Below are 9972 nucleotides of genomic sequence, written 5' to 3' on the forward strand. Positions count from 1 at the left end.
GCGGCGGCGGTCTCCTCCCTTGATCCCGATCCAGTCGGGGGAGAGGGGGGAGATATTTTTGCGGGAGGGGGAGTGGGGGTGTGTCGGTCGGGGTCTAGGTAGTGGGTGGGGGGTTATGGAGGGGAGTGGCCGGTTGGGCCGACCTGGTTGGCCCTTTGCCCAGTTGGGCTGGCCAGCTGGGCCACAGATGGCCGGGGGGGCTTTGTTCCCCTTTTCTTTTTTCGTTTTAGTTTTAGTTTTTCTTTTTATTTATTTTCTTTTTTGTTTTAATTTATTTTAAAATACTTAGGCACTTTATAAAAATGTGTTTATTACACCATAATTACATATGCAAATTATTGCACCGCCCGAACATTTTTGTTTTAACTTTTGAGAACTTTTATTATTTAACTTTATTTTAAATTTGAATTTGAATCGGTTTTGAACTAACCCGAGATTAACTACAATGAGAGAGGTGACATGGCATCATTAACGTGGGACTACTGTAGCATGATTATCTGGGCGTTACAATTACAATGTCTAGTAAGTCCTTAATCTTTAAAGGTGCTCTGCATTTATGTTTTGCAGTCTCAGAAAGGGCTAGCGAGATACCATCTTATTATATCATATTATGACTGTTTTGAGAAAGTGTTGTCATCCGAGATTTATTATTATTGCTCGCTAGTTGATTATGCCATTGATATGAGTAAAAATGAGACCTAAGCGTTATTGTGAATATGGTTAGTTCATAATCTTTGCTGAAAACTTGAATGCTGGCTTTACATATTTACGACAACAATAGCAAACATAGTTTGTAAAAGTTTTTCTTTATCACTTTCAGTTTGTCAACTGAATTGTTTGAGGACAAGCAAAGGTTTAAGCTTGTGGGAGTTGATACGTCTCCGTCGTATCTACTTTTCCAAACACGTTTGCCCTTATTTTGGACTCTAACTTGCATGATTTGAATGGAACTAACCCGGAGTGACGCTCTTTTCAGCAGAATTGCCATGGTGTTATTTATGTCAGAAACAAAATTTCTCGGAATGACCTGAAACTTCACGGAACGTCTTTTTGGAAATAATAAAAAGTCCTTGCAAAAGATGAAGACCAGGGGGCCCACACCCTAGCCACGTGGATGGGGGCGCGCCTGCCCCCTGGACGCGCCCCCTACCTCATGGGCCCCCTGGAGCTCCTCCGACCTCAACTCCAACTCTATATATTTGCTTTCGGGGAGAAAAAAATCAGAGAGAAGTATTCATCACGTTTTACGATACGGAGCCGCCGCCAAGCCCTAAAACCTCTCGGGAGGGCTGATCTGGAGTCCGTTCGGGGCTCCGGAGAGGGGAATCCATCGCCATCGTCATCATCAACCTTCCTACATCACCAATTTCATGATGCTCACCGCCGTGCGTGAGTAATTCCATCGTAGGCTTGCTGGACGGTGATGGGTTGGATGAGATTTATCATGTAATCGAGTTAGTTTTGTTAGGGTTTGATCCCTAGTATCCATTATGTTCTGAGATTGATGTTGCTATGACTTTGCTATGCTTAATGCTTGTCACTAGGGCCCGAGTGCCATGATTTCAGATCTGAACCTATTATGTTTTCATCAATATATGAGAGTTCTTGATCCTATCTTGCGAGTCTATAGTCACCTACTATGTGTTATGATCCGGCAACCCTGAAGTGACAATAATCGGGACCACTCCCGGTGATGAACATAGTTTGAGGAGTTCATGTATTCACTATGTGTTGATGCTTTGGTCTGGTACTCTATTAAAAGGAGGCCTTAATATCCCTTAGTTTCCATTAGGACCCCGCTGCCACGGGAGGGTAGGACAAAAGATGTCGTGCAAGTTCTTTTCCATAAGCACATATGACTATATTCGGAATACATGCCTACATTACATTGATGAATTGGAGCTAGTTCTGTGTCACCCTATGTTATGACTGTTACATGATGAACCGCATCTGGCATAATTCTCTATCACCGATCCATTGCCTACGAGCTTCCCATATATTGTTCTTTGCTTATTTACTTTTCCGTTGCTATTGTTACAACCACTAAAAAATACCAAAAACATTACGTTTGCTATCATTACCTTTTGCTATCGTTACTACTACTATCATATTACTTTGCTACTAAACACTTTACTGCAGATATTAAGTTTCCAGGTGTGATTGAATTGACAACTCAGCTACTAATACGTGAGAATATTCTTTAGCTCCCCTTGTGTCGAATCAATAAATTTGGGTTGAATACTCTACCCTCGAAAACTGCTGCGATCCTCTATACTTGTGGGTTATCACAGCCACCTCGTCGATGTCGCATCGGCACCCCCTGGAGGACCACCTCATCGGACTACCTCCCCGTCTCCGACGCCATCGTCCTCGTCGTCCTCCCCATGCCCCACTGCCCCGTTCCCTGCGACCTGCCATGAGCTCCCTTCCTTCCCCTCTGTCGTCGGCGCCGTCCACAGCACACACGCGCACACCGTCCCATACACGCGTCGAGCTGCGCCCCCTGCACGTGCCTATGCGTGCACACCCGCAACCGCCCGTAGCCTTGTCCCCTGTTGCTAGTCCGTCGTTGCCGCTCACCACACCCCGGCCCCTTCTCCCTCCCCGCGGCGCCGTCCACCACTGGCCCGTGCCCTACCTCGCCCTCACACACGCGCTTGGGATGACCCCTGTCACCAGAGCCCCTGGCTAGCTTGCCGGCCCGACCGTGCCGCCACTGCTGCTGCTGCCGGCTGCTGCAACCGCCGCGTGCCCGCCGCCGCCGCGCTGGCCACTTCCACCGCGCCCGCTCGCCGCCGGCCCCGCTCTTGGCCTTCTCGCTGCACGCCCTGGCGACGCCCGCCGTTGCCTACGACCGTGGCCATGACCACCGGCGCCCATCGGCGCACCGCCCCGGCGCCCCACTGCTCCCGCTGCCCCACCGCGCCTCGCGCCTCTACCGGCCACGCCGCGCCTCGCCGGCCCATCCTTGCTCACCGCCGTTCGCCGAGCCCCCCTCCTGCCCCCGCTGCCGATGGCCCCGGCCTCGCATCGCTAACGGGCGGGCTGTGGCTATGCCCGCATGCCCGTCCCCAGCGCCCGCTAGGCCCCCTCTGGGCCACTGCCGAATGGGACCCACTGTCGAGGACATTTTAAAAAAGAATTAGTTAAAAATCGATTAATTAACTTAATTAATCATGTTTAATTAACCTAATCAATTAACTAACCTGACTAATCTATTAATTAAACTAATTAAATTGGTTAATTAGTTAGCAGTGTATGACATGCAGGACCCACACGTTAGTTTGACCGGTCAACGATCATAGTTGACTGCTGACATCATGATGATGTCAGCAAACACTATTCTGGATAATGTTGATTTAAAATATTAAATAGATCCTCAAAATGATTTAAATCTTTTAAAATTAATATAAAATAAACCGTAGCTCGGATGGAAAAACTTTGTACATGAAACTTGCTCAGAATGAAGAGACGAATCCGGATTCAAAGCCCGTTCGTCCGCCACACATCCCTAGCATAGCAAACACACAACTTTCCCCCTCCGATTCATTTGTCCAAAAACGCGAAACACCGGGGATACTTTCTCGGATGTTTTCCCCCTTCGTCGGTATCACCTCCTACTGCGTTAGGGCACACCTAGCACCGTTACTTGTCATGTCATGCATCGATATGCATCTGTTTGCATTGTATTCATTGTTTCTTCCCCCTCTTCTCTCTGGTAGACTACGAGACTGACGCCGCTGCTGGTGCCCCGGTCGACTACGTTGTTGACAACCCCTACTTGCCAGAGCAACCAGGCAAGCCCCCCCCCCCTTGATCACCAGATATCGACTATTCTTCTCTTTACTGCTTGCATTAGAGTAGTGTAGCATGTCACTACTTTTGGTTAATCCTATTCTGTTGCATAGCCTGTCATTGTTGCTACGGTCGTTGATACCTTACCTGCAATCCTAAATGCCTGGTATAGGATGCTAGTTTATCATCAGTGACCCTACATTCTTGTCCATCTTCCATGATATACTATCGGGTCGTGATCACTAGGGAGGTGATCACGGGTATATATTATATATTTTATACATGATACATGTGATGACTAAAGACGGGTCGGCTCGTAGAGTACCCGCGAGTGATTCACAGATTGGGGGCTGAAAGGCCCTTTGTCCCGACGGCCCTCTGGGTGGATATTTGTGGCGGAGCGACAGGGCAGGTTGAGACCACCTAGGAGAGAGGTGGGCCTGGCCCTGGTCGGCGTCTGTGGTTACTTCTAAATAACACGCTTAACGAGATCTTGGTATTTGATCTGAGTCTGGCCACTGGCCTATACGCACTAACCAACCACGCAAGAACGGTTATGGGCACTCGACGTCGTGGTATCAGTTGAAGCCTTCGTGATGTCAGCGACTGAGCGGCGTGCTCCGGGTTGGACCGCGTAACGCAACTTCCTTGGAAATGGAGGTTCCTAGGTCTGCTCACCGGCCGCCCTCGCAACGTGCAGGTGTGCAATGGACGATGGGCCCAGACCCCTGCGCCATAGGATTTAGATCGGCGTGCTGACCTCTCTGTTGTGCCTAGGTGGGGATGCGACGTGTCGATCTTTCGAGGCCGGGCACGACCCAGGAAAGTTTGTCCGGTCAAAGGGGATCGAGCGTGTTGGGAAATGTGGTGCACCCTTGCAGGGAAGTTTATCTATTCGAATAGCCGTGTCCCTCGGTAAAAGGACGACCCGGAGTTGTACCTTGACCTTATGGCAACTAGAACTGGATACTTAAGAAAATACTCCCTTCCAAGTGCCAGATACAACCCAGTGATCGCTCTCTCACAGGGCGACGAGGGGAGGATCGCCGGGTAGGATTATGCTATACGATGCTACTTGGTGAACTTACCATCTACTCTCTTCTATATGCTTCAAGATGGAGGCTGCCAGAAGCGTAGTGTTTGATAGGACTAGCTATCCCCCTCTTATTCTGGCATTCTGCAGTTCAGTCCACATATGTAGTGTAGCTCCTTGCTTGCGAGTAATTTGGATGAGTACTCGTGGTTGCTTTTCTCCCCCTTTTCCCCTTTCTATACCCGGTTGTTGTGCCCAGACTTTGGAGTCCAAGAGCTAGACGCCACCGTCGACGATGACTCCTACTACTCTGGAGGTGCCTACTACTACATGCAAGCCGCTGACGACAACCAGGAGTAGTTTAGGAGGATCCCAGGCAGGAGGTTTGCGCCTCTTTCAATATGTATCCCAGTTTGTGCCAGCCATCTTATGGCAACTTGTTTACCTATGTATGTACTCAGATATTGTTGCTTCCGCTGACTCGTCTATGACCGAGCTCTTGTATTCGAGCCCTTGAGGCCTCTGACTTGTAATATGATGCTTGTATGACTTATTTTTTTTGTAGAGTTGTGTTGTGATATCTTCCCGTGAGTCCCTAATCTTGATAGTACACGTTTGCGTGTATGATTAGTGTACGATTGAATCGGGGGCGCCACAGCTTGACTACGGGATCACTGTGAACAATCCCTCACCCCACATTTAAGTTAGACTCGCTGTTGAACTAAAGTAATTGTGTTAGGCTATGCCGAAGATGATGAACTTTTACTAAGCACAAGGAAACAAAGAGATAAGTAACAAATCTTCAACTAATCACCAACTTCATGAATTTGAATTCGCCTTCCCCAACTCCACCTAATAATTCACTAAAAGATAATTGATAGAATGCTTTTGTTTGGAAATTGAAAAGATGTAGGAATAAAACCTAAATCCCAACTTCGACATAAATCCTGCAAAAGGGGGACTAAAATTTCGCACCACCGGCAACACAAAGTTGAGCAAAGGAAATGAAAATAAACTAAAATCTACAACAATTCAACAACATCGTGGGGCACTGCGTACTCGCTCCACAAATTGCGACCGATCAGGAAGCGAAGGAGGGTAACGACGGAAGGGATGCGGGACACCCACCATTCGTGATCCCGATGCTGGACTCCTCGGTGTTGATGGTGTACAGGACGCCCTCGTACCGGATCTTGCTCTTCGACATGAGGCTTATCACGTTCCCAATGTACATTTCCGAAGCTGCCGCCATCGCCGCCGGCCTCGCCTAGGGATCCAATCCCCCACTCTGAGTTCGCTATGTTTTTCCACGTTATTTTTTCCGGTTATTCCCCCTCTTCTTTTTTAAAGCCTTAGCTAATCGCTCTCCCCTCGTCTCTTTCATGGAAGATTATGCTACCTGTTGGCTGTCCACTACAGGTAGGGTCTACTGATGATTACGATTCTTGGGCCCATATGGCAGTGACAAGTGTTTAGCACGGACGGTCCATGTACGATAGATCCAATGGATAGGTAGTGGCAGCATAATGGCAGATTCATGTGGCATGAGGAGCGTGGACTCACTAAATCTGACACCACGGGCCCGCAATCTAGTTTTTTTAGAAGGGCCCGCAATCTAGTGGAGTCCTGTAGCAGGCAGAATGTCTAATGCTCCCAATCTTGGGAACTTTGAATATTAGGAACTTTGTATGAATTATATATGATAGGATTCTTGCAAGAAGTTTTTTTATTTAAGGTCTTCTTTTGTTCATAGGGTAGGAAATAGCATGGCAATAAAAAAGTTGTAGGAACTGAAGCTGCACGTATCTTAGTTTTTCATACGATAGGATTTTTTTCATTAATATATTGGATCTGAGCTAAAAATTTCTTAAATACGAAGGAGAGAAACCAATCCTACATGAAAATAGGAATCGATTTCTACAAATCAAATGGCTCTAAAATAAAAAATTCTATAGGAATTATATAGGTTTGTGGGTTCCTGTCATAGGATTGATTCCTATCTTTCGCATTTCAAAGGAAGAAAAAAAGGGTAAGATCTAATGGAAACTTTTCTTACCCTATGAATGAAATGACATCGTTTTCCCTGTAGGAATCAAGATACATGCCATTTTATTTTCTATAATTTATTTATTCCATTCCTATCATATGAGCCAAAGGAGGCGAACCAACCTGTGGTTGAGATGGTTAGGCGGACAGTGGTATCCCCAACCCATCAGGGTTCAAATCCTGGTGCTCGCATTATTTCTGAATTTATTTCAGGATTTCCGGCGATGCGCTTTCAATGGGAGGAGACGTTCCCGTCGACGACGAGACGTCTACGGTGACTTCGTAAATCTCAAGATGATATGCCGGCTCAGTCTCTCGGAGATGCTCATAGGGGTAGGGTGTGCGTGTATGCGTTTATAGGGGTGAGTGTATGCGCGTGTATATGAGCGTTTGTGTCTGTACTGATGCTCAAAAAAAATATGAACCAAAGGAGGCCTTGGTACTCTCATGTATAAAAAGGTTGATTTTTATGTTTCAAAAAATTCAAAGAAAGTGTGAATGTTCATGAGACATGTGTTTATGCCCGTAATTTTTGCAATCCAATCAAAATACACATTGACAAATTAAAAAGAAATAGGACAATTAGTGTCACCAAAAGACAAGCAAAAAACCACATTTAGATGCCTCTTTTTTGTTTCTCTATATGTTTCGAGGGTAGATTTTAAAAAAATGGTGATTGTAGGCACATGTCTTATGAACATTCTTAAAAGTCTTAGAACTTTCTGAAATATTGAATATATTTTTTTAAACATGGGAGCATGGGAACATCCAAGGTTGGGAGTACTAGATACTTCTTGTCATGTAGCACTAAGTTTCATCTGGTATTGGAGTATTGGACATGTGTACGCTTTAATAGTACGTCCGGCTAGACATGCTAAAATATGGATGACCAAATTATCATCGACTACTCGCTCACTAAATTCTACCCATCAAATTCTTAGTGTACTTCCACCCATTCGATCAAAACCCACTCACCTACTGGCCGACTGCCTCTCCACAATCTTGCATGTAGCACATCCAGCACAGGTCCGTCCGCACGTGATAGTGTGGTGCCGCTTCTGGCGGCGACTGCACAATGTTCCTATGAGGCAAGCGTGCCAATGCTAGAGTCCAAATCAACAATATTGTGCACGCTTCTTCAATATAGAAGTTGTGCTGCATAATCCCCCGATGCTCTCATCGGTTCAACCCCCTTCAATCTATGCAGGAGAACCCGATTGCTGAGTTCAGAGGGGAGCTTATGGTCGAGTGTTCATGTGAGTATTGAGCCTAATCATGACATGTTGCGGATATCGATTATTATTAGCGTCTCGGTCGGCTAGGGATTAGGGATTAATCCAAAATTAGATGATTAATCGATTTTATGACCACTTGACCATTAATCGGCCATTTTTTACAAATCCCTGGTTTTCAGCACTAAAATATGCTATATCCAACACAAAATAATATTGAACAGAAGTGTTACCTTGATTTTTTGCCTTTGAATCCTTGTCCAATGACAAACAAAATAGGATAGTTATACATATTACATAACAAGGCACACAAAACACAAATAAACATATTTCTTACACACATAGTGCTATGAATAGGTCTGATTTATCGATAGATTCCCGATAAATCGCTTATCAGAGCAATAAATTGGCCCAAATGATAAACGGTGATGATATGGCATAATCTTTTCGTTCACCCACCGAGTACTGATAAATCGCTGCATTGACCGATTTTTTTTGAACATTATTCATGAGAGAACCAAAGCCAGAATCCTTTTGTCTTTGCTAAAGAACATGCTAGTAAAACATTCGTTGCTCCTAGATTGCATGTAACACCCCGAGAATCTTGCTACAGTAATCCCCCTAATGGTGGCCATATCATCATGATTACTATGCAACTTGCCACTTGTCCAAAAATCAAAGTCAAATTCAAATTTAAATTGCAAGTCAAATATTTATTTCTCCAAAGTATAAAACTAAAATGTTCAAAATTTAGTATAAATTCCCCTGATCTTTTAACATGTTGAACCAACATCATTTGACTCACCAATTAATCCCTAGTAAAATATAAAGTGGTTCAGAAACAACAAAAATACCCTTTTCAAAATAAACGAATGTTTATGTATTTTCCATTTGACTTGAAATATTGCGGGACTCTCCAAAATAATGACTAATATTTATGTAGCAAGTTTCTTAATCGACTAAATTTATTTGGTATGAATTCTAAATGCAAAACACTGGAGAAAATGTAAAGGGGATAGAAATGAGCACTGTTCACTTATAGCCCAATGCTACAGTCTAAAGTCCAGCCCACCTAAGGCCTTCTCCTATCTCTCAACAGGGGAGGAGGCAGGGACATGTGCGTGCTGCACATCCATGGCCACCACGGCTAGATGGCCGCCACGCACATCACAGTACCCCCAGCCCTTTAAGAACGTCCCTTGGGAACCCTAGATCGAGCGCATCTGATCCCCTCTCTTTCCCCATTGTGCCCCCTCTCCTTCCGCTTGAAAACGAGCTCGCGAGATCGCGTTGTGACCGTGTGTGTCGTCGCCGTTGCCGTGGCCTGCGTACTCCCCGGCGTTGGAGGAGTTGTCCAGGCGGACCCCCGTCGACCACCGCGTCTTCTTCGAGTCACCGTTCGTCGGGAGCAGCACCACAACGACGGCATCGACCGGCTCCACCAACCTCGACCGCCGCCATCTCGCCATCGTACCGCGAGCTCCGGCCGTCCCCAACCCCCTCGAGCTCATCCACGACCTTCCCGTAGTGAGCCCTCCTCCGGTTCCCCTGCTCCTCCTCCCGTTTTCCTCTTGACATAGGCCGCCGGACCTATGCCCGGTCTGCGTCTCTTGCGCCCCTGTCCGCTCCGTCCTGCGCCCGCAGCCGCCGACCCGATCGCGCGCCTGCCTGCTCCGGCCGATGTCCGGCTGCACCCCGCGCTGCTGCCGCTGTCTGCGGCTTTCCTCACCCGTGCTCCTCACCTCCCGCTCGCCGCTCGCAGCCTCTTCTACCGTTGCTTGCCGCCACCGCTTGCCCTGCTGCTGCTCGCCGCCGAGGCTGCTCCGCCGGCTGCACCCTCGCCCCGCTATGTGTCGTTGCTACCCC

General features: G+C 46.8%; 1 pseudogene; it reads right to left on the minus strand.

Annotated features, from left to right (window-relative positions):
• The window catches only part of LOC119333391, an 82446-nt pseudogene extending 72762 nt beyond the window's left edge, over positions 1 to 9684 (minus strand).
• Between the last annotated feature and the right edge of the window lie 288 nt (positions 9685 to 9972).

The sequence above is a fragment of the Triticum dicoccoides genome, chromosome 7A (assembly GCF_002162155.2).
Source record: "Triticum dicoccoides isolate Atlit2015 ecotype Zavitan chromosome 7A, WEW_v2.0, whole genome shotgun sequence".
In the NCBI taxonomy this organism is placed as follows: Eukaryota; Viridiplantae; Streptophyta; class Magnoliopsida; order Poales; family Poaceae; genus Triticum; species Triticum dicoccoides.